This window comes from Acartia tonsa, chromosome 8 (genome assembly GCF_053477335.1).
Source record: "Acartia tonsa isolate MP-2025a chromosome 8, ASM5347733v1, whole genome shotgun sequence".
Classification (NCBI taxonomy): Eukaryota; Metazoa; Arthropoda; class Copepoda; order Calanoida; family Acartiidae; genus Acartia; species Acartia tonsa.
Window position 1 is genome coordinate 47,182,728 of NC_137267.1, and position 26,627 is coordinate 47,209,354.

Below are 26,627 nucleotides of genomic sequence, written 5' to 3' on the forward strand. Positions count from 1 at the left end.
AAAAGCTAGAAGATTTAGTCTTTACGTCCAATATGAGGTTGTTTTTTTTTTAACAAAACAGAGACGCATAGAAACAATTTTTTCGTCTAAATTTTCATAATTATTAATATCCTTTTATTCCATATCCATATGCAATATAATACAGTACAGTTGACTGGGATCTAAAGGGATAAGATAATGGCTGATAAATTGAAATACATCTCCAATGATTATTTACAATATTATCCTTTCTGTAGATGACAATTCGGGATTGAAACGTTTGGACACTCAACTCAACGAACCAACCATAATTCAATAAAAGTCACCAAAGTTGTTAAGTCAACGAATAAGAAAACGCAATCATAAAACTTTGGGGATTAGTGTAATAAACAGCCCATTGTCCCCTCCCTCCCTGACAGTTTAGATGTGCTCGGGGTTACAGGGACAAATATTTACTAAAACAAATTAAGACAAAATGACTCTTTTATAATAATTAGTAAACCTTTGACTTCTCAAATATTTTTCGGTGATTAACGTCCTTTTTAAAGTACTAGCGGCTACGCCCGTAGATGCCTCTAGGGGCACATGATGAGGGGAGAGTCGAATTTGATAACCCAATTTATTATTTTAGATTATTTTGGGGGGGAGGGGGATAATTTTTTTCTAGGGGCAATTTCTCCTGGGAGATTGGTGTTACCCTCAACTAAAATGTTATAAACACAACCGGGACCTAAGGAGAACTCGATAGTTTCAGCGGTTAGCGAGATACTTCGGTACAAACACACAGACAAACAGACATCCTGTTACTTTAGTATTAGGATTATTTAAAACAAAAAAATTCAATTTTTAATTGTTCTTTTTTCACATTATTACCTTGGTCTGTAATTGCTTTGCTTTTTAGTTTTATATTATTTTTGTAAAGGATTATTTAGAATATACGTGTGTCTTAAATCTATGGGGAAATGTGATTTTCCTAGCTGCTATTTAAGATAGATGACTGAAATCTTCTCCATTCCAATGAACATCCAGAATGTAATTTGATTTGTCCGTGGGTCTGTCAGTCATGCTACAAAATAAATTTTTTTAGGGGTGGAACGGGGATTTTTCAATATTTGGGGGGGTTGGGGGTGTCCCACCCCCCAAGAAAATAGTTATAAACCTTCCCGGGACCTATGAAAAGCTACCCTGTAAAGGAGAACCCGATCGGTTCAGCGGTTAGCGAGATCCTTTGCTACAAACAAACAGACAGACATCGTTCGACTTTGTATTATAGATTATTATTCTTGATTTTAGTAAATCATTAGATCCTCTCTCAAACTCCTTTCTAAATTCGCATGAATTTTTATGCTTTGATACTACTAATACTTTGATGGATGTTGTCATCCTCGTTTATGCAATAACTAACCCTAACCGTGAGTGTATGGGTTTATATGGACGTGTGTGTTGTGTTTATGCAAAATTATGCACCATTAAACAAAACAAATGTTTGCTAAAAGCATTATTTATTGCATCACTACGAGGGCTAAAGGGTGAAAAATATTTTTCTAAAAGTATTTACAGGTGTCTACATAACAATAAGATATAATAATTCATGGATTAACAAGTTATCAGTATCCGAAGGCAGTCCAAAGTGTTGATTGATTAAACAATAACATTATAAACATTCGGTGAGAATTGATTAGCGCATGGCGGGCATCTGGGCGCTGGCAAGTCTGGCGCGCTCATCCGCCTCCTCCAGCTCCTGCTGGGACTTGCGGTACTTGGCAAGGTTGAGGGCGGCAATCTCCTCGGCCTCCTCAATCTGCTTCTTGTAGGTCTTTATCTTCTGCTGGAGCTTGCTGGCCAGCTCAGACATCTGGTCCTGGGACTTGCGGTCCTCATCATTCTGGAACTGCAGCTCCTTGATCTTGCGCTCGGCCTTCTGGTGGGCCTTCATGCTCTCAGAGGTGCGGGACTGCACGCTGCCGAGCTCAATCTCAAGAGCACGCACGCGGGATTCAAGCTTAGCCATAGCCTGGCGGCCACCACGCATAGCATGCTCGTTGGCATCATTGAGACGAGACTCCATCTCAGCAAGCTGGGCCACAAGAGCCTTCTTGGCAGAGGCCTGCTGGGTGACGTGATCCTGTTCAGCACGGAGTTCATCAGCCAGACGGGCAGCATCAACCATGGCCTTCTTGGCCTTCTCCTCGCTGTTTTTGGCCTGGTGCAGCATATCATCAATCTCAGCCTGGAGAGTGTGGACAGATCCCTCAAGTCCACGCTTCTCAGCAGCAGCTCTGCTGTTGATAGAAGTCATCTCATTGACAGCACCTCTGGACTCAACCAGCTCAGCCTCAGTCTGTCTCTTGCCACGCTCAGCAGAGTCCAGAAGAGCTCTGGCCTCCTCCATCTCACCAGCAAGAGCCTGGGCTCTGCGGTCAGCAAGGTTGGCCTTCTCAGCCATCTCCTGGCGCACTCTGGAGGCCTCCTCATAGCCACACTCAGCCTCGCGCAGCTGACCCTGGTAGCGCTTAATGGACTTCTGGGACTCGTTGTTGGCCTTGTTGGCGTGGTCAAGGGCAATCTCAAGCTCGTTGATCTGACCCTCCAGCTTCTTCTTCAGTCTCAAGGTCTCAGCCTTGGACTTCTGCTCAGCCTCAAGAGAAGCCTGCATACTCTCCATTGCTCTGGCGTGGTTCTTCCTAAAAAAAAAGATTTTACAAACAAAATAATCTATATATTATCAATTTAAAATGTATAGATATTTGATTTAAAAAAATAGTTTCTTAATTTTTAACAATATTTAACAAAATTATATTGGAGAAAGTAGTAATTTTAACTTTAGTTTTGCATGGGAAAATTAATTTAGTAAAGAATCACAATTAAATACAATAGCGATCAAAACATTTTTTATTGGATTTTTATGTACTCTGACAAAGTGGTGCTATTAGCTGGCTAAAATAAAAATATCCGAGACTTATCCATCCCCTTAACTCCATCCCCTTCCCTCCAACTGGAAAAACGAAAATGAGCCAATAAATGAGTTCCATATTAATAAGCAATTGACAACAAATTTTCTCCTGTCAATAAATCCATATATATCCGAAATAGCTTAGAACTGGGAGAGATAATGCATAGATTTTTTTAACCAAAGACCGTGTCCCAACTTTTGTGATTTAAAAAAGTAGCTAGTCGGTATTTTTAGTAAGTAGTAGATGTAAAATGATCCATAGAATTTTTTGTAGATCTCTTATTTTTGAACTAATTTAAGTTTTAAAAAAAATTTAGTTTGTTTTAAGGTACTAAAATAAAGGAGAAAATTGCCATTAAGAATAAAAATAGTAAGACCATTAATTTTATACCTTACTTTTAGAATTCTATTGAGTAATTATTGAAAAAATCTATTTTGTTGAACCCCAGTGATTCAAAACTTTAGGAGCTCGTCACGAATGGGTTAAAGAAAAGTCACAAAAGTTAGGACACGTTCTTTTCAAAAGTCATTACAAATAACCATACATTTTATATTATAGGGTACAGTAATAAGTTTATAAGATATAGATTATTAGATAAGCCCTAAATTTAAAAGAAAAACAGTTTTTCTCTATATGCATATGTATTCAATATGCCATTACTTTAAAATTTTTGTTAATATATCCTATTTTGTAATATATCCTTAACATTGTAAGCAGCGGTGTGCACAGAGATTCACTAGGGGGTTGTAAAACAACTTTGGCTGAAAAAGGGGAAGGTCTGACTTTCAAATTATGATTTTAAGGGGGTTGCTGACACCCCTACACCACCTTCTGTATGTGACTGATTTTTTACCCTTTGTAATTAGTTTAGAATATTTTTTTAGACCTTCAAATGAAGCAGCTTATAATAGTGCCAATAAAATAATTATGTTATACAATACAAAGTACTAATAATGGGCCAGTACACATTTTACAATTACAATGCATACTGGCCTACCATTTGTATTGTATGATGTCATTTTTTAAGGCACTATATGTTGTTTTTTCTTTATATTCAATGCTAGACCTAACCTTAAAAGATAAATCAAAATATTGTGTAGAATGAAAGTTTTCTCCTGTTTCACATTTCATATGTTTTTTTTCTTTTTTGTTGATAACAATTGTAACATGTATGTTTACCTGGTGTTGTTGAACTCATCCTCTTTGTCAGCCATCCTGCGGTCAATCTCCTTTCTCACCTGACCAAGCTCCAGCTGAGCTCTCAAGACCTGAAAACATCCAGGGATAAGACTATGGCCGATAAATTGATGTACATCCCCAATGATGATATTCAAAATTACCTCTCATATAGATTACAATTTGTAGTTGAAACGTTTGAATACAAAATTCAATAAAGTCCCAAAAGTTGTTAAACCAAGACATAAGAAAACATTATCATAAAACTTTTGGGACTAGTGTAATAAACCTACCAATGTCTCAACCATTCTTGAAAAAATCTGAATCAGTTACTATCCTAAATTTGTGTGTTTCAACTAATAAATCTATAAATTTTGATAAAGTATCACTGTACATCCTATAATATAAAGTAGTAAGGTTATTTTGTCTGAATCTTAAGATCTTCAAATTGCTGGTCTGAATAGGATATACTCATCAGGAAAGCTTTATAAATTATAAAGGTTGGTTTTATGCTATTTTCTGAACTCCAAAAGTAACTAGTCTTAATATAATGTAGTAAGGCTTTTGTCGGTAACTTGAGTTATTCATTTTAGGGAAGCTTCACATATGTCTTGAGATTTATTGAATTGAAAATTAATTTATTGTATGTGTAATTTACCTTGTTTTCCTCAGCCTCAAGGGCACCCTCAGCTTCTTCAAGAGCAGCCTGCAGCTCCTCCTTCTCAACTTCCAGGCGTCTGCGCTGTTTGTCAAGCTCATGGATGGAGCGACCACCATCTCCAAGCTGGTCAAGCAGATCCTTGATTTCATCAGCCAGGTTCTTGTTTTCACGTCTGACAATGTCAAGCTGCTCATTAGCCTCATCCAGACCAGCCTTCAGTCTAAATCCTTCAGCATTTAGATTACGGCATTCAGACTGGCTAGCCTCAAGTTCAGCCTGCATGTCATCAGCCTTGGCCTTCCACTCACCAACAACCTTCTCAAAGTTCTTACCTCTCTTCTCAGTGATAACAGCAGCAGCATGAGTTCTCTCATACTCAAGAGACATTTCTTCAAGTTCAGCCTCAAGACGGTGCTTTGACTTCTCAGAGGAGGCAATCTTGGTGTTAAGGGCATTAATCTGCTCCTCAGCCTCAGCAACTCTTGAAGCAAGTTTTAGTGCCCTCAAGTTCATCAATTCTACCAAGACCTTCAGTCTCATACTTGGATTTCCAGAGCTGGATCTCAGCCTGAGCCTTTGAAAGGGCCTTCAGGACATCATTCTTCTTATCAGCTTCCTCATCAATCTTCATTTTCAGGTTCTCAGCCTCAGTGTTAAGGTTCTTGAACTTGGTGAATAGAACAGCACGGTCTCTAGCCTCACCATCAGCAAGCCTTTTGGTATCTTCAAGTTGAGTGGTGAGAGAGATCTTGTTCTTCTGCAGAGCAGCAATAGCATTCTCACACTCCTCAATCTGCCTGTTAAGATCTTGGTTTTGAACCTGCAGCTTCTTCTTGGTGGAGTCAGCCTCATTGAGAGCTCTAGCAAGCTCATCAAGCTTCTGGTTGGTCTCAACAATGGTAGCATTGGTCATCTTGCAGTTCTTCTCCATATTAGCTCTTGCTCTCATAGCATCTTCCAGACCAGCTCTTGCTTCCTGGAGATCTCTCTCCATGCCAGCCTTGTCCTTCTCAGACTTGGCCTTGTTCTTATTGATGGCATCAATCTGCTCACCAAGATCAGCCATGCTGTTGTTGTGCTTCTGGCGTAGAGCAGCAAAAGTACCTTCATGAGAAATGTTGGCCTCCTCAAGGTCAGACTTCAGCTTGGCAAGCTCAGCCTCACGCTTCTTGTTAAGCTCAATCTGAGTGGCAGTGTTAGATCCAGCCTCAGCAAGCCTGTTTCCAAGATCCTCTAGAAAGCTGAGTGCGGTTCTTCTCAGCCTTAGCACGGTTGTTGCACTCAACAACAATCTCCTCATCAAGCTCATCAACACGAGTCTGCAGTTCCTTAACCTGCTTTGCATACTTGTTACCAAGGGTCTGTTCATCCTCAATCTTAGCAGCAAGAGATTGGAATTCCTTCTCCTTCCTCTGAATGGCATTGCTCAGCTCAGAGTTGATTCTCTCAAGATCAGAGATGGCCTCCTGAGTAAGCTTTAGGTCACCCTCAATCTTATGCTTCATCTTCTCAACATCTCCCTTAGATTTCTTCTCACGCTCAAGAGCATCCTCACACTCATCAAGAGACTGCTCAAGCTTGCCCTTGACCTTGTTCAGGTGGTTGCAACAATCCTCATTGGTCTGAATATCTTCCTCAATTTTCTGACGGCTCTCAGCAGTGCCCTTCTTATCCTTGTTCAACTTGGCAATCAGATCCTCCTGGTGGGCAATCTCGTCCCTCAGAGTTCTGATCTGGGAATCCTTGGTGTTCTTATCTTCCTCACATTTCTCAATAGTTGATTCAAGATTCTTCATTTCCTCTCTGAGCTTGTTAGCATCAGCAGTAACCTTGATTCCAGCCTGCTGCAGACCAGCAATTGTCTCTTCTTCAGCACGGATTCTTGCATTGAAACCATCAACCTCCTTCTGCAGGTCATTCTTGGAAGCTTCAAGACGGTTGGTTTTATCAATAATATCCTGAAAGAAAAAGATTATTAAAAAAAAGTTTCTTTAAACATCTCTAATAAAAAAATTTTAATTGTTATTTAGTTTAAAGAAAAAAAGGACAAAATCTATATTATTTTTTAAAACCCCTTTCAGATCTTTAAATTTGTCTTGTAATTTTATTTTCATTTCCTTGTAAAAATTGCTTTAAATGACTATATATTACCTGGACAGCAGAGCCACCAGAGTTCAGAGCCAGAACAAGTTCATTCTTCTCATTCATAATCTTTTCATGCTCAGCAATGACAGCATTGCATTCAGCAACAGCCTTGTCAATGTTGGCTTCAGCAATTGCAATCTTCTCCTCATTTTGAGCCTTGTACTTGCCAAACTGAGTACACTTAAGGTTGGGCTTGATAGCAGTCCAGATCTGCCACCACAGCCAGGTCTTACCAATGTAGTAGTTCCTAATGGTTCTCTGGCAGCAGTACAGGGCAAGCTTCTGATCCAGCAGCTTCTTGAACTGCATTCTGGAGGCCTTACCTTTGGCACCAGCCTGCAGCCAGGCAAGAACAGAGCCAATTCTGTCCTCACGCACTTCCTCCATGTAACCTAAGATACCAGCTCTGAAGAAGACCTTGGTGTGACCAAGACAGAACTTCTCCTTGTCAAGCTGGATCACATCCATGACAGCACCAGCAGCACCCTTGTCATTCTTGGCCTTGGCAACAGCCTTGGCAGCCAGAATATTGTACCTAGCCTTGAATTCAGGGTACAACATCTTGTTGGGGAAGCCCTTTCTGCAGATGGCAATACCAGCAAGGACACCATTGCACTGATACTGGTGCATAACCAGACCAGGCTCAACACCACCAGGGATCTTGTGGGTGTTGGGGACAACACAACGGATAAAGTGAGGCTCAGTCTTGTACAGGGTGGTCATCAGATCATCAAGTTGTCCTTTGAAGTAGTAAGACACAGTCTTGCCACCTCCCTTCTTCTTTCTACCCTCATCCTTGGGGGGATCCACGGGCTGTCCAGGGTGATCAGCGAAGCACTGAATCATCAAGGAATTACTACCATTCTTAATCATCTCAACAATGGTGTCATTGAGAGGATCTTTGTTCTTTTCCAGCCAGCCAGTCAAGTTGTAGGAGACAGTGGCGGCATAGTGGATAATGGCAAAGTGAGCATCAGGGTCAGGTCTTGGGTTGGGCTTGGCAAAGTTGGGGTGCTTGCCAAACAAGTTATCAAACAACCTCTGTCTGAAGGTCTCATCAGTAGCCTTGGGGAAAAGAGACTCCTCCTCAAAGACAGCCAGGAAAGCCATGGGATTCTCAAACATGTCAATACACTTCTGAAGATCCATACCAAAATCAACATTGGCCCAGTCAAGACCTTCCTTAACATATTCCTCCTGCTCAAGGTTGAACATTTGCTGGTTGAAGAACTGCTGCAGCTTCTCATTGACGTAGTTGATACAGATCTGTTCAAAGCCATTGTAGTCAAAGATCTCAAAACCAGCAATATCAAGTACACCAATATACTGAACCTTCTTCATGGTAGGATCAATAAGAGTCTCATTACACTTGTCGACAACAAGTCTAAAGGTACGCTCATAGATGGCACGAGCAATAACAGCAACAGAGTTGGCAGCATTGGTACAGGTGGAACCCTTCTGCACCCACTCAGTACCAACCTTCAACTTGGGCTTGCAGAAATAGGTGATCATCCATTCACAGTCAATACCAGCAAGCTGGGCAACCTTCACAGCATTGGTATCGTCCTTGATCTCAGCCTGCTCTTCCTTACCTACAGGCACAAAGTCCTTGGTCATATTACCCATGTGCATCATGCAAGCAGTGTTCTTGAACACGTCATACTTCTCCTGCTCAGTAAAGCCAAGGACATTGAAAGCTTCATCGGCAAACTGCATGTCTTCTTTGTCATCAATGGAGGGGACAGTCAGCTTACCCTGGGAGACATATCAGTAGTCAAGGATGTTGTCGGTCAGGAGACACTTCTCCTTGAGGTCAGGAACAGCATCAGACATAAGGTTATAGAAAGCATGGTAGCATCTCTCAAGAGGCTGCTGGTAAGTAAGACGAGACTTCTCCAGCAGATAGACAACCATGTCAGCACCAGAAAGCTTACCCTGGGCATTGAAGTGGATACGGATAAACTTACCAAATCTGGAGGAGTTGTCATTTCTCACAGTCTTGGCATTACTCCAGGCCTCAAGGACAGGGTTAGTCTGGACAATCTTGTCCTCAAGAGAGGCCTCTCCCTCCTTCCTTTTGCCAGAGGAGCAGATGGTAGCAAAGTAGGAAATAACCTTCTTGGTGTTCTCAGTCTTACCAGCACCAGACTCACCAGTAATCAAGATAGACTGGTTCATACCAGAGGTCATCATACCCTGGTAGGCACCCTCAGCAATGGCAAAGATATGGGGAGGGCACTCGTTTCTCCTCTTGCCAACATAGATCTCCATGGTTCTCAGGGTGTAGATGGGGAACCTCTTGTAGGGGTTGATGGCAATACAGAAAAGGCCAGAGTAGGTGTAGATAAGCTGGTTGATGTACCTGACAACAGAGTTCCACAGGACACAAGCATCACCAAGGTAGGTCAAGCTGGCCATGTCATCTGAGCAGTCAGACTTGACCTGGCACACCTGCTCCTCCTTGAACACCTTAACCTCACCCTTGATGTTGACAGACACCTTATTACCATCCTTGGACTCAATGAGACCCTCGAGATAGCCACCATCAGCCTTGTTGGGGACCCACACAGACTTCTTGGGGTCATAAGGCTTATTCTTGTTCTTCTCCTTTAGCTCATGGGACACACACAGCCAGGGAGAGGGATCTGGGTCGGGTCCAGAGGTCTTCTTGACGTGGCCGGGCATGTTTAGTCTTAGAGAAACTGGCGGCTTCTGAAGCTGAACCTTGCCTTACATTGTTAGTAGCGAAGCTACTCTATAATTCACTTTGTCCGTCAGTCCGTCCGTAACGCTATGGGGGAAATGGGATTTACTCATCTCCTATAAAAGATAGAAAGCTGAAATTTTTTGACAACATTCCCATCATTAAGGAGCACAATTAAGTATAAAACATCAATGGCGGTCGGATTGCTTTTTATCAGGTTTTAGGCTATTTTTATATTTTCCACATTTTTCCTCATATCTTTGGTGTTTATGGTCCGATTTTCAAACTTTTTTCAGTTAAAGATATCAAAATCAAATTTCCCATCGTTTGAAGAAAATAACAATGACGGTCAGACTGCCTTTTTGCAGGTTTTTGGCTATTTTTATATTTTTTACATTTTCCCCCATATCTTTGGTGTTTATGGACCGATTTTCAAAATGTATTCAGTTAAAGATATCAAAATTAAATTTCCGGTCATTTAAAGAAATCAACAATGACGGTCAGACTGCCTTTTTGCAGGTTTTTGGCTATTTTTATATTTTTTACATTTCCCCCCATATCTTTGGTGTTTATTAATCGATTTTCAAAATTTTTTCAGTTAAAGATATCAAAATTAAATTTCCCGTCGTTTGAAGAAAACAACAATGACGGTCAGACTGCCTTTTTGCTGGTTTTTGGCTATTTTATATTTTTTACATTTCCCCCCATATCTTTGGTGTTTATTAATCGATTTTCAAAAATTTTTCAGTTAAAGATATCAAAATTAAATTTCCCGTCGTTTGAAGAAAACAACAATGACCGTCAGTCCTATCCACGAAATTTTGTGCTTCGCTACTTATGGATGTTGTCATCCTTGTTTATATAGGCGTTTACCAGACAAGCTATCCTCCCTTTACCTTGATCTCCTAGGAAAAAATGTTCCTTACTTTTCCAGCCTCTTTTTGTTAATTAACTTCCCTAATAGATTCTTAACCACTTTCTTCCCCACCCAAGGGACAGAAATATATCCCCCCCCCCCCACCCAAGGGATATGTCCTGCCCGGAGAATTCTTTGAATCATTGTGTGGGACAAAAGAATTTATTAATGAGCTGAAAAAAATACGAAAAACAATATTTTTTATTCTAAATTAAATTTCGCCAAAGAAAAATGCCTTAAATAATTTAATCAATAAAAAAAGAAAAGGTAAAATTTTTCTGTTTAAAAACTGAGCCCAGGCCTAAATATTTTCTTGAGGGAAAAATGAAATATGTCTAAACTCATTAGAAACATTAGATTTAAAAGAATGTATTGTTTGTATAACACTTTGTATTACAAAACTTAATTTGTTTTATAAATTGAATGTATGTTTAATCTACTACTTGTAGCTATGGGCCTTAGAGAAAGAGGAAAGGGGAGGGGGGGAGATGGTTTTCGAACTTGCACTTTTAGTTTTAAAATAAAAGTAGAAAAAATCGTTAAATGATAATTTTTCGATGGCTTTATTTTCTTGGGATGGTGGGGGTATACTCCCTTCCCCCTTGCAAAAACAAAAATTGATTTAACCTTCCCTAGACCTATGAGAAGCTTCACTGTAAAACAGAATCCTTTCAGTTTAGCGGTTGACGAGATCCTTTGTTACACTTAGATATCTTGATTCATTTTTATATAATAATGATTAAATAAAAATGTCCAAAACTATTACGGCTTTTTAAAATTGTAGCAAGTTTTTTTATTGTGTGTCAACTATTTTTGAGCAACCTTTACTGACTTTCTGTTAACTAATATATAGTTGCTTCGCTTTCTAAACTGTATCTAACTGTTATAGGAATCACCATTCAAAGTTTAAAAGCGATAGAACAATTCTAACATGTTTAAATTAACGAAAAAAGCTAACCATTACGGACGAACAGACCGTTAAACAAATAAACATTATCATTTATAGAGTGGAGTTGATTTTCATATTAAAAAAAACAAAATTCTCATGAAGAATTTTACGAAATAAATAATGCTAAATGGTTTAGATTTAACTAATAATTATAATAATAATAATAATATTTGCCTCATTATTCCTATTCGTCCCAAGAAGTATTACAAAAACATGTTTTTACGACCCTATTATTACAAAAATCCACATAAAAGGTTCAAAATTGATAAAACGATTCTATCACGCATACAATTTTAAAAACGAAAATTTTCTATAATTACTTACAATATTTACAATTTTGTTTAGACTCATATATTTATTCTATATTCTATTTTTTTAGTTCTGAATATCTACAATTGTTAATGTTCATTTGTCCTACCGTTCTATAGCTTCGTTTTCATGGATGTTGGCATCCTTGTTGTTATGACAAGCAATTGTACAGTCCTTTAGAAGCACAGGCCGGTCAGCTCAGCATACAGAGTTACAAACACACTTAATGCAATAATGGATTTATTATTACTTGGATCTTAAAACTGAATGTCATGTACTCCAATGAAGTGAAATTTGTGGCTGGCTAAAATAACGATTCATCCCCTTTATCTCATGACCTTCCATCATACTAGATGAACAAACATACCAATAAGTGATGTGCATGTTAGCAACCTAAATGGATAATAATTTTTCCCCTGTCACAATATCCACGTATATTCTATATCCATTATACAAACAGACTTAGAAAAGAAATTAACAATAAATAAGAATAAATAGATGTGGAACTAAGCCTAAATTATAGATTTTCTATTTTCAAGAATAAACAAATTCTTTAGTAATGTTAGGTTAGGTTATAATGGTTGCTGCTTGGTAACCTCACATAAATGTGCCTAATAAAAAATGACGTCATGTAATTGTAATGGAACAATCGTAAAATGTATACTGGCCTATCATTGGTCATTTGCATTGTATGACGTCCTTATTTATTGGGCACTATAAGCTGCTTCAAAACCATACCCTTGTTTTAAATCAATTGAAAATGCGCAAGGGGGGGGGGATTTATTGCTTGATAATAGGGTTTTGGGAAAGCACTGATCTGTTTTATTTTTAACAACTCGCAGCTATTTTCATTGGGGAACTGCTGAGAACCTAGCTGCGACCTGCTGTTGTTCTTTGGGCAGGTACTAGGCCATAATATTCTTATCTCTTTACTCGTGAAAGTTAGGACACGAAGAGAAAGGTGTTTGACACGTCAAGCATTCTAATTATCCTAATTGTCTATCTTGTCTATCTTAGGTCACTTAATGGATGTAAAATATACGTGGATATTATGACAGGGGGAAAATTGTCGTCAATACTCGATTATTGTTCAGTTTGTTCCTCCGGTAGGGTAAAGGGGTGGGAGGGGGATTCATTATTTTAGCACGCTGCGTTTTTCACTTTATTAGAGAACATGAAAATCTGGTGTAAAATCCAAGTAATAATATATCTATTTGTCACCTTCATTTTTATATTACCTTATGAATTGAAGTATTTCTTAAGTGATTTTTCTGTAATAAAATTTGTTTTTCTATTAATACTTAAAAAATACTTTGTTATTTTCAACATTTAATAAAAAAAAAAAAGTTGTAGATTAATAAATTAATAGATACTAGCGGCTTCGCCCATAGCCTCTAGGGGCTTTGCCCCAAGAGGTGATCAAAAAAAAATTAAGGCGAAATTCGTAAAAGGACCAAGGAAACCTTCAGCAAAAAAAGGACCCAGGAAATATTCAGCCAAAATTTTTTTGGGGGTTGTGGGTGTCCCACCCCCAAGAAAATAGCCTAAAACCACCACAGGACCAGTAGGTATATTCTCTGAAGAGATCGATCGGTTCAGTAAATACCGAGATCTTAATCTTCAGACGGACGGACGGACAGACACCATTCTACGTTGTATTATAGATAGGTATGTAAAACTCTTTTGCAGTATGGCTTCGAAACTGATTATTATTCGTGCTTTTCATTTTAATATCTACGGAGCTCTTTATAAATGCAACGAATAACTATACCCAAACAGGTTAAATTTCATGTTCTACTAAATGAAAAATAAAAAAAATGCGAAAAACGATGTTGTTTTTTAACGTTCAATTATAATATATTTTTTCTTTGAAAAATGTTATCATTACTTATGTGGATTTTTTGCTTCATACAAAATGAAAAAAATGAGAATAAAAAGAATTATACAGCGTTTACGCAGTCAGTCTATAGTATTATATTAACGAACGAAATAATTAATGAACAAGGATGACAAATTCAATAAAAGCGAAGCACTGAAACGGTAGGACAAACGGGCATTAATAATATAATATAGTGTTGTATTTGTTGTTAAAAAAGTAAAAAATCAACATGTTTAAAATGGAACGGACATTCTGGTAATAATTATAGAGTAGTTACGCTTTCTAATTCGTACCTAACTACTATAGGAATCACCATTAAGAAAAGTAAATTTTCATTAAAATACAAATAACGAAAAACTGAGACAAATCTACGTTTAAAGACATAAAAGAGGAAAAAGTATTTAAATAAAGTTCATGTCTCAACAGACATTGTCGCCAATAAAGAAAGAAATATCTAAATAAAAAAAATTAATGTAGGTTAAAACGTCTTCTACAATTAGTCTCATATTCAGTAACTTTCAAAAAAATTATACTAAATACAAAAAAATAATATTACATCAAAATAACTATATTATAAATATTTATAAATGAACCAGGAATAAAGGCTAAGGTAAATCTTTAATTTTTTCACTTTAATAATTTTGCAGTATGAATTAACTTTTCTCAAAGATTGTAATTTTACAGAATTATATTTTAATCCTTTTTTCTTCATACATTTATCCCTGGTGATTTATATTTTATATCATTGTTTTTAAAATTTAGCAGACGAAAGCTGGTATAAGACATTCTTAATTGGGGAAGATAGGATGAAAGAAAAGTGTGATTTAATATCAATTTAATATAATAAAATATTTTTTTAAAATATGAATTATTATTATTTAACTGTCTTTAATAAAGTTTCTGCAATATCATTCCAAGGAATAAAAAATATTGACTGCACCTAATCACCATGCAAAATTTGAAATCGATAGGACAATTCTAACATGCCTAAATAACGAAAAAAGCTATCTGTCTTGGACGGACGGACCTACCCTAATTATAGAAAAGCTCCGCTTTTTAAAAGCAAGCACAATACTTAATAAATACTAACGGATTCGCCCCTAGCCTCCAAGTACCTCTGGAGCTGCAACAACTACTTTTAAATTATTAACTGCCTAAAAAAATGGAGGAGGACTTTTTTGTTTTGGGGGGATTAGGGATGTCCCACCCCACTAGAAAATAGCCTAAAACCACAATAGGACCATAATGTTTATTCCCTGAAGAGTAGAATCCAATCGGTTCAATGGTTACCGAGATCTTAAGGGACGGACGGACAGACATCAAGCTATTTTGTATTATAGATAGTTAAAGATTAGATCTTTTCATGAAAATACCATTTCTCGAATTTCATTCTTCTGCTAACCTAAAAAGTTACTTTAGGGGCCTAGAAATACATGTACAAAATTTCAGCTCTTTATCTCTACTGGCGACCTAGCGCCAGGCATGTAAAATATTAACAGATACCGGTAGCATGGCGGTTTTGACAATATCTCAGTAATGTGCAGGTTTTAAGCTCTTCTGCATATTTCAATTTAAACACATGAGGCCAAAGATATTATATCCAAAAAATCTTTTGTCAAAGTCTACTCTACACCTAGCGCCAGTCAGTTTTCTAAAATCATGCAGTTTATACCTGTGAAAAATGAAATCACCAGCGCTAGGTGTAGAGTAGACTTTGACAAAAGATTTTTGGGATATCATATCTTAGGCCTTATGTGTTTAAGTTGAAATATGCAGAACACCTAAATTCACTTTCCAAGCCATTCTATAAGCATTTTAAATTTTTTTATGAAATAACGGGATTTCAAAACTGCCTTTTGAAAAGGCCTAAAAAATATCTTTTTTTGTCCCTTTTTTCACTGTTTATAGTTACAACTTATTAAGATATTATTCTCAATTAAAAAAAAATTGGCGCTTCCAGCACCAAAACTGGCAAAAACAGGCAGTTAAACTTCTGTACCCCTACTTAACCCCCTAACAGACCCCCCCTCTATCTCAGCTCCTGTTACAGATAGAGACGTACAACTTTTTTCTGGTGGTTCATGTGTAGTCATAGCAGTCAGACCGCTCCTTATCCGCTTTTTAGCGGCCAGCCGCTAAATATTAAAACTGCTGTAGAGCAGCCAATTTTAAAGCTAAGAAAACTAAATTTTATGACAAACTATTATTTTTTATAACAAAAAAATACCTTTACTGACCATCACCGAAAAACGACAAATAACGGAAACCGCCAATTTTGGTGGTAAAATGGCGGTTGGCGGCGCTAAATAATATTTTTATCTGTTTATAGTTACAATTTTTTAAGATATTATTCTCAGTTAAAAAAAAATTGGCGCCTCCAGCACCGAAACTGGCAAAAACAGGCAGTTAAACTTCTGTACCCCTACTTAACCCCCTAACAGACCTCCCTCTATCTCGGCTCCTGTTACAGATAGAGATGTAAAACTTTTTTTCTGTTGGTTCATGTGTATTTTTAGAGAGAATTACTTTTTCTAGTCATAGCTGGTCAGACTGCTCCTTATCTGCTTTTTAGCAGCCAGCCACTAAATATTAGAAAAGCTGTAGACTTAGAGCGACCAATTTTAAAGCTAGGAAAACCAAATTTTATGACGAGCTATTATTTTTCATAACAAAAAAAATACTTTTTCTGACCATCGCCAATAAATGACAAATAACGGAAACCGCCAATTTTGGCGGTAAAACGGTTGGCGGCGCCAGTTTTATCTGTTTATGATCACAAAAAAAGACTACATACAAAAATTGGCTGGTCAAGAGCTGTTTTAAAATTCCGCAACTGGCAGCTTAAAAACAGCAAAACTACAGGTAGGAAATAAAAAATCAGTTTAAAAATAGGTCAAGGAGTGGCCAAACGGTCATGACCTTACTTTTTACGGAAGTTTATTATTGCTCAAGAATTTACAAAAAAATTTAAGGTCTCTAGCTGTAATAGAAGACACAATATTCATGATATAAGTCAGTCCTTTAATAGTTTGGGAGGAGGGGATGTAACATTAAATGTCTCTTCCAATTATCTTAATTAATATTATACCAAGCAGGTTAAAATTATGTAAGGCTTCCCTATTTAATAAAGAACTATCCAATCATTAGTCATATTAAGTCTTATATTTCTTTATCCCCTTTATCAAACATCCTTTATTTTTAGGTCCTTTTTAAACATAAATACTTAAAGGACTGAAATTTTCTTATCTCTTGAAATGTTTATTAATATGTAAATTACATTAGTTTCAACAATTCAACTGTGTTGCCCCTTTCCGGACCTTAATCAGCCAGTTTTTGTATGAAGTCTTTTATTGTGATCATAAACAGATAAAAATATTAATTAGTGCCACCAACCGCTGTTTTACTGCCAAAATTAAGAAATAGGCGTTATATATACTGTTAGAATGAGAAAAATATTACAAATCCATTCTAAGCAAAATTGAAATAAAAAGTTTACAATATAGTATATAAACTACAATAAAAGGAATTATATGAAAATATTATATTATATTATACAGGCAACCATCTTATTTCTTGAATTGAGAATAAAAATGGAAAGGGGGTAAAGAGGGGATGAAGAAAGTGTTGCCTGAACAAAAAAATATAATACGCCATTTTTTATTTTTTATTTTTTTACTTTTTTTCAATTTTGCTTACAATGGATTCGTAATATTTTTCTGATTCTAAAGGTATATATGAACCCATATTTTTTTTACCTGTGAAATGATAAAATTAAGTTCAAAGTTTTTATTCTCGTGGGTTTAAAAAAATCAATTTTTTCAATAATTACCTGACAAAATTCAAAAAGTAAGTCAAATTAAAGATCTTACTATTTTTGTACATAATGGCCATTTTCTTCCTTTTTTTTGTTGCGGTTAGTACCTTAAAATCGACTTAATTTTTTTAAAAAAAACTTAAATTACTTAAAAAATAAGAGGTCTACAAAAAAACCGATTGCATATCTTAATTCTATGAAAAATTTTACATCTACTACTTACTAAAAGAACCAGCTAGCTATAAAAAAAAAAGTTAAGACGCCTTCTTTTCGAACCCATGAGAATCTACCCTGTTATGGAGAACCCAATCGGTTCAGCGGTAAGCGAGATCACACAGACAAACATCCTGTTACTTTAGCATAAGGATTTTAATTCTTTTCTTGGTAAAATTATCTCATTTTTGATTGAACACTGAACATCTCCTCTACTTCTCCCTTTACCCATTTGTCAACTAATGATTTTTCACCACTTACCCAATTATAAACAGATAAGAATATTATTTAGCGCCGCCAACCGCCGTTTTACCACCAATTTTGGCAGTTTCCATTTTTTGTCGTTTTTCAGTGATGGTCTGAAAAAGTATTTTTTTTGTTATAAAAAATAATAGTTTGTCATGAAATTTGGTTTTCTTAGCTTTAAAATTGGCCACTCTAAAGCTGTCTAAATATTAAGCAGCTGGCTGCTAAAAAGCGGATAAGGAGCGGTCTGACCGCTATGACTAGAAAAAATAATTTTCTCTAAAAATACACATGAACCACCAGAAATAAGTTTTACGTCTCTATCTGTAACAGGAGCCGAGATAGAGGGAGGGTCTGTTAGGGGGTTAAGTAGGGGTACAGAAGTTTAACTGCCTGTTTTGCCTGTTTTGGTGCTGGAAGCGCCAATTTTTTTTTAACTGAGAATAATATCTTAATAAGTTGTAACTATAAACAGATAAAAATATTATTTAGCGCCATCAACCGCCGTTTTACCACCAAAATTGGCAGTTTCCGTTATTTGTCGTTTTTCGGCAATGGTCAGAAAAGGTATTTTTTTGTTATAAAAAATAAAAGTTTGTCATAAAATTTGGTTTTCTTAGCTTTAAAATTGGCTGCTCTACAGCAGTTTTAATATTTAGCGGCTGGCTGCTAAAAAGCGGATAAGGAGCGGTCTGACTGCTATGACTACACATGAACCACCAGAAAAAAGTTATATGCTCTATCTGTAACAGGAGCCGAGATAGAGGGGGGGTCTGTTAGGGGGTTAAGTAGGGGTACAGAAGTTTAACTGCCTGTTTTTGCCGGTTTTGGTGCTGGAAGCGCCAATTTTTTTTTAACTGAGAATAATATCTTAATAAGTTGTAACTATAAACAGTGAAAAAAGGGAAAAAAAAAGATATTTTTTAGGCCTTTTCAAAAGGCAGTTTTAAAATCCTGTTATTCCATAAAAAAATTTAAAATGCTTAGAGAATGGCTTGGAAAGTGAATTTAGGTGTTCTGCATATTTCAACTTAAACACATAAGGCCTAAGATATGATATCCCAAAAATCTTTTGTCAAAGTCTACTCTACACCTAGCGCTGGTGATTTCATTTTTCACAGGTATAAACTGCATGATTTTAGAAAACTGACTGGCGCAAGGTGTAGAGTAGACTTTGACAAAAGATTTTTTGGATATAATATCTTTGGCCTCATGTGTTTAAATTGAAATATGCAGAAGAGCTTAAAACCTGCACATTACTGAGATATTGTCAAAACCGCCGTGCTACCGTTATCTGTTGATATTTTACATGCCTGGCGCTAGGTCGCCAGTAGAGATAAAGAGCTGAAATTTTGTACATGTATTTCTAGGCCCCTAAAGTAACTTTTTAGGTTAGCAGAAGAATGAAATTCGAGAAAGGGTATTTTCATGAAAAGATCTATTAAAGATATTTAATATTACAAAGTACGTGAAATATCGTTAGGTTATAAGCACGTTCGTTTGTTAAAAGCGAGGCTTTTCTATAATTAGTGTCGGTCCGTCCGTACGTCCGTCCATAACGGATAGCTTTTTTTGTTAATTTAAGCATGTTAGAATTGTCCTATCGATTTCAAATTTTGCATGGTGATTCCTTTAGTAGTTAGGTAAGATTTCAAAAGCGTAGCAACTCTATAATTATTACCAAAATGTCCGTACGTCCACTTTAAAACATGTTGATTTTTGTACTTTTTTAACAACAAATTTTTATGTGATCTTATCATCGGATTGATCTGATTTTTGGTATATTGATTCCTGGGACACAAAGTATAATGTAATAAGCGAAGCAACTCTATAATCAAGTCCTAAAAATGTAAGTATGTCCATAAACATTATTCTATATCAAGCAGTTTTTCAACAAATTTACTTACAACTTTGCTTTGACTCTTATACTTTTATATTCTGATTATTCAGATCTGACAATATACAAGTGTTAATGTCCGTTTGTCCTAACGTTTTAGTGCTTCGCTTTTATGGATGTTGTCATCCTTGTTTTTTAAAAGGAATATAGGCTATGAATATTAAACTATACTGTATACATTATAGTAGACCCACAGATTTTGCTATGTTGAACTGTTGAATTAATGAAGATAAAGTTCTGCAGTAATTATAATGTTAAACTCCACTTTAATTTTATTCATTTGTATTCTCTTGTTCTTCCCCCCTCTCTCTCTCTCTCTATCTATCTATCTCTCTCTCTTTCTCTATATCTCTCTCTTATGAACAAAATACTTATTATTCATTATTCATTGCTTTTCAATATTTCTATTTTACGTCGTCCACTTTCTTTCTCCAATAAGACGAAATCCGTGGGTCTATTCACTTAGATCCAGTTTCTCTACTCCAAAAAGATGAAATCAATGGAACCTCTAAAAACTTTACATACATATATCAGGAAGATTTTTAGAACAGGTCAACTTTTTACTCTAATACAATTTGTTTAGTGTGGCTTTTAAACAGCGAACAATTTTCTCAAATTTGTTAAAATGTCTTTGATGAATTATGCCATAGATTAGTGCTTTATCGCATCGTATTATAGACAGTTTTCTGCAGTTGAAAATGAAAAATATATAAAAGCTTATAACCCTGAGATGCCGAATGCCTGACAAACAAAACTGGTATTATTTTATGATTTTAATTTTAATATTCGTGGAAAGTTGTTTGTAATAAGATGCTCTACATGTTTATTTTTCTATATGGCTGAGAACCAGTTCTATTTTAGCGGGTATCAAACAGAGGTGGGTTCTTAAAAAAATTTTACCCCACTAAAATCAGTTTGGAACATTTTAACCAGTGGGGAAAAGTACAAAATTTGGTAATATTGATTCTTAAAAAACTTTTACCCCACTTATTATAATGTTCCAAAATGATTTTTTGAGTGGGGATAAGATATCCTCATTGGAACATTATTTTGAAATTTGGAAGATTTATTAGGTTTTTGTCTTTGTTGATTTTTTTTAACATGTTTTTTATGCTTAATTTAAATATTTGAAAATTTGAAAAATCTCTGAATTAAAAAAAAAATATTCCAAATTTAATTGTGACTACCCCACTCGGTCTTTTGGAACATTATTTTGGTACACTATTTTTTCAATTCAATTTTTTTTTAACCCTTTACAGTCGGGCCCCTTGCCGCACCTTAATTGGTCGGGGGGGGGGGGGGGGCGTTCAACGCCCCCCCCTTATTGTCTCAGTTCCTAATAGAGCTAAAGGGCTAAATTTTTTTGTGCAAGTCCCCTGTTTGAAAATGAATTTCCGACCTTTTATAAGTCTAAGTCAATTTTCACTTCCTTCACCCTTTTATTTAACAACCTTTGTTTTTAGGTCTTTTTTTACTTAAAAATTTCAAACGGCTGTAATTTTCTTATTTTTGAAGCTAGAAGAAAATTTTTTTTCCAGAAAATGTTTAACTTTATGTAAATTTTACATTAGAAATATCGAAATATAAATTTCAGCAGCCGCAGCTGTAATTAGCAGCTGCCAGCCGCCGCAGTCGGCGGTCGGCGGGAAAACGGCGGCGGATCTTCATGAAATTTTAATACGTTATGTAGACATGTAAGAAAAGCTTAAGTTTAAAATTTGAAGTCTCTAAGTTAAAAATTGCGGCCACAGGAGCCTTTTAAAGGTTTCTGGAGACCTGGAGGATCAAGACCTGCAGGATCATACCTGGAACCTGAAAGTGACTTGAACACCTGTATTTCATATAAGGATGTACTACTAGAGGATTTTTTAGAATTTTGCTATGATAAAATGCTTTGTTTTAGTCAAAAAAATATTTTTGCTTTTTACCTGGATGACCCTGCCAGGTTTGCTGGCATCCTGTGCCCGCCAGGATGGAGATATTCAAAAAATTCCAACTCTCAGTTGTGTGTCATACCCATACTTAAAAAGTCAAGCAGTTTGGGCTCTTTATCTTTCACACACAGAAAATGAGATAGAAAAAACTTGATGGGTAAAGGGTTAAGAATGACATTCGCATTTACCCCATTTAATGTTCCAAAAAAATGGGAAAACAAGGGAGAAATTGAGTGTTTCAAACGAGTGTTCCAAAGTTCAGTGGGGTAAGGTTTTTTAAGAACCCACCTCAGTTTTGAAGCCAAACTGAAAAAAATATATTTATAGAAAATTTCCATGATTTTTCGGTTTGATAATCATAATAAACGCAGGAAAGAAAAACAGCTGTTTATAACTTGCTATCCGAAAGCCACACCAATGTTTATGACCCCATCTTCTGTATGACCCATAAGTTTTGCTTTACTTAAACTTTTAAAATAAAATTTAATCATGACAGCTTTACTTAGCATTTCAATTTACTTTACCAGGGAGGAAGGGGGCAATGGACTGCAAATTTTTTTTCTAACATTCTCTCTCATTCGTACTGAAATCCATCCTATTATATAAAGTAATAAACTTTTTTTTGTCTGTCCCAAAGGATCTCGCTAACAGATGAACCGATATTGTTTTCCTTTACAGTGAAGCTTCTTATAGGTCATGAGAAGGTTTTAAACTATTTTTGGGAGGGTGTCTTCACTCCCCCCCCCAAAAAAAAATTTTACTCTTTTGAAAATCAAATTTAAAATAGGATGAGGTACACTTTTCCCCCTCCTACCTTAAGCGCCCCTAGAGGCTTCTAGGGAGCGTAGGCGCTAGAATTCTATATTTTAAGCTATTACTACAACCCCATTTCTTCCTCCTCCTACTGGATGATCGAACTGACCAATAATTGAATTATATTGTAGCTAACTAAATTTCCCATTGTAAAAATATCCACGTATATTCTATATACATACATCCAGATGTATATCGGTGATATTAAAAGGAATTATGCACATTTAAAGATAAATCAACAATGATGACAACATCCATAAAAGCGAAGCACTGAAACAGTAGGACAAACGGACATTAACACTTGTATAGTGAATTGAATAATTAGAATATAAAAGTATAAGAGTCGAAGCAAAATTGTCAGTAAATTTGTTGAAAAACTGCTTGATACTGGATAATGTTTATGGACATACTTACTTTTTTAGGACTTGATAATAGAGTTGCTTCGCTTATAATATTGTTTATTGTTGTCCCAGGAATAAATATACCAAAAATTAGATCAAACGGATAGTTAGATCACATATAATTTTTTTTTTAAATAGAAAAATCAACATGTTTAGAATGGACGTACGGACATTATGGTAATGATTTTAGAGTTGCTACGCTTTCTAAATCGCACCTAACTTCTACAGGAATCATCATGCAAAGTTTGAAATCGATAGGACAATTCTAACATGCCTAAATTAACGAATAAAAGCTATCTATCTCGGTCGGACGTACGAACCGACCCTAATTATAGAAAAACTTCGCTTTTAAAAAGATATTAATATAAATTGAGGGATATTTATGAAATAATATGATGCTAAAAGAATTCCAGTCAAACATATGTAGAATATACTTGGATATTATGATAAGGGAGTAATTGTCTTCAATTTAGGTTACTAACATCGACATTACATATTGGTCAGTTCATTAATCTAGTAGGAGGGGAGGGCATGGGTTAAAGAGGGTGGATCGTTTTTTTTTGCTAGCTACAAGTTTCATTTTATTATAGTACATGATAATATGGTGCAGGTGTAAGATCTAAGTAATGATAAGTCCATTTAAATATATCAACATTCTAGACATTTAGAGATGCTTTGTAAAATTGTAAAGTATTAAAGCAAAAACGTCTGAATAGTTTTAAACGCGGCAAATATTTTTTACTCGTTAAAATCCATCACTAATTGTATAGTACAAAGCAAAAAGTAGCCTTTTCAAATTATACTTTAAATAGTTTTTAAACCGAAACTTTTCTACAATTATGGTTGATGAGTCTGTATGTCTGTGACGGCTATCTCTGTTCGTTAACTTTGGCATTTGAAAAGCATGCAACATATGGGTTGAATTTGTTCCACTGGCAAGATTTTTTGGTCTTTTGATAACTCGTTTTACCCCATCCCTTATCCTCTACCCCACTTTTGCTTTCATTACAAAATTCTTCCATCCTAACTTAGCAACGCTGCTCAATAATGTAGCTCACCAAATTTACACATATGGTGACGTTAACATGGGAAATACATATAATTAATTATGAAAATAATATATCCAAGTGCGTCTGTCGATAAAAAGAGAAAGACGCAATAAATCATTTAGCTCTTTATTTTTAATTTTTTAAGTTTAAAAATATTGTACTCGGCTATTCCTTGGCCGATTTAGGCTTTTAATCATATCCTGGCCGAGACAAATTTAGACCATTGACTAATCAAAAATCGGTTCAGTTAGAGGGATACCCAACGTCTCAATTTATTGCTACCAAAAGTCTTATAACTACGTTGCAATTATATAAAAACCCGTAAATTGAGTTTAATCAAAGGAGTATACTACACATTTAAATCACGCCCCCATCCCGTGATACAGCGTGGCATTAATTTGTCATCGACCCATTTCATATATTTCCACCTTCTAATACTAATATCAGGGAGAAAGGGGACATTGGGCTGTTTATCACACTAGTCCCCAAAGTTTTATTATAACGTTTTCGTTGGCTTAACAACTTTTGGAATTTTTTTCAAATTTTGATTGGTTGGTCAATTAAAATAAGTGTACAATCGTTTCAAACACGAATTGGGGGGTAATTTTGTTGTTGGGGATGTACCTCAATTTATCAGCAATTGTCTTATCCCTTTAGATCCCTGACTAATTTACTCTGATGGATTCATTTCTTAAAGTTTAGAGTGTCCATACGTTTTTGTGCAAAGTTTCACTAAAAATTTTCAAGTTTACGTCTATCTGTCTGTTTATTTGCCTTTCTTTCTAAATGTTTTCTTTGAATTGTATATTTGATAAAAGCGGCTACACCCATAGAGGTCTCTAGCGGCACTTGAGGAAGGTGGTTTCAATTCGACAACCCATCTTTTTTATTTTAGTTTTAAAAAGAAAAAGTAACAAAATTTATGGTTAAACTTCTTTTGGAGGGGAGGTGTGTGGGGGGGGGGGGTGGTTATAGGTAGTCGCCCTATCCCCTATTTTTTTAAGTTTTAATTATATAAATTAAAAAAAAATGATGGTGGATTTTTTTTCTAGGTTTATTTCTCTTTGGAGGGTGGTGGTACCCTCTCCCAAAATAGGTAAAACCTTCAAAGGACCTATGAGAAGCTACAATGTTAGCGAGATCCTTTGGTACAGACAGACACAGATCCTGTTACTTTTATAATAGGATTTCTGGATGGTTTTGTGTCACTTTATTTATATGACATACAGAATAATAAAAAATATACCTTTTATATAAGATTTGCTACTTAAAATGTGCGAAGAAATGTTACTTTGTATGAGCAATCATTTTATTTGGATATAAATGATCCTATGTAAATTTATAATGTCCTCATCATATTAAGGAATAAGGACTTTAAATCTGAGAATCTATGTGTCTATATGTACCAAAGGATCTCGCTAACAGCTGAAGCGATATGGTTCTTTACAATTTATCTTATCACAGGTCCTAAGAGGTTTTATAACTATTTTGGGGGAGGGTATCCTCCCCTTTCCGAGAGGAATCGGACCTGGAAAAAAAATACCAAAATATATTGAAACAAGAATATGCACTAAATCTTAAAATTAAAAGTATTCATGTCTTTTGAAGCTGGACTTACAGACCAACGGACTAAGTAAATTATATACTGAAAACACATCGGTGTAATTTTTCTTCACTTAAAATTAAGTTGCGTATCTTAAATAGCAGCAGTGAAAATCACATTTTAAAATCATTTGCCCAACAGGGAGGGAGGTGACATTGGGCTGTTTATTATACTAGTCTCTAAAGTTTTATTCGTTTCTTATTCGTTGGCTTAACAACTTTGGGAACTTTAATGAGTTTTGATTGGTAGATTCATAAAGTTGAGTGTCCAAACGTTTTATCCCTATTTGTAATATACAAAAGGAATAATTTTGTGCATGATCATTGTGGATGTACGTACATCAATTTATCGGTCATTGTCTTATTCCTTTAGATCCCTGTATCACTGTCCCTAATGATGATAATAGAAATATGCTTTTTTTATGATGATTAATTTGTCCAAGCCTTAATAAGGAAGGAACAACATCAATTGCATTTAACCAAAAAGTATACATATAAATTTAACCCACTTGAATCATACTGTCCTAAAAAACATAAGGTAAGAGGGCAGGAATATTTTTTTCCGCATCGTACTATGGATAGCTTTCCGCGGACATTAAAATCCAAAAGGAAAATTTTTGAGATTTAAGCCAGTTTTGTTAGCTCCGAGGGACCGGGCTATAATATAATTTTTATTTCAAAGTTAACAAAAATGATTTTCAGAAAATACTGATGTGATGGGGGGGGGGGGGGGGTGGAGGTTGGAGATATGTGACAGCTTACCGTGGACATTAAAATACAAAATGATATGAGATCAAATTCAGTTTTATTAGCCCTGAAGGACCGAAGGCCCACTCAAAAGTCACTACCAAACCCTATAGGAAGAGATAGTTAGCAGGGAGGGAGGGGACATGTGGCAGTCTATTTCAATAGTCCCCAAAGTTTTATAATGACGTTTTATTATTCGTTAGTTTAACAACTTTGATAATTTTATTGAATTTTGTTTG

At 35.8% G+C, this 26,627-nt stretch overlaps 1 pseudogene; it reads right to left on the reverse strand.

Moving 5' to 3' along the window:
* Positions 1-1,652: 1,652 nt before the first annotated feature.
* LOC145325652 (myosin-4-like) lies at positions 1,653-9,600 on the reverse strand (annotated as a pseudogene).
* Between the last annotated feature and the right edge of the window lie 17,027 nt (positions 9,601-26,627).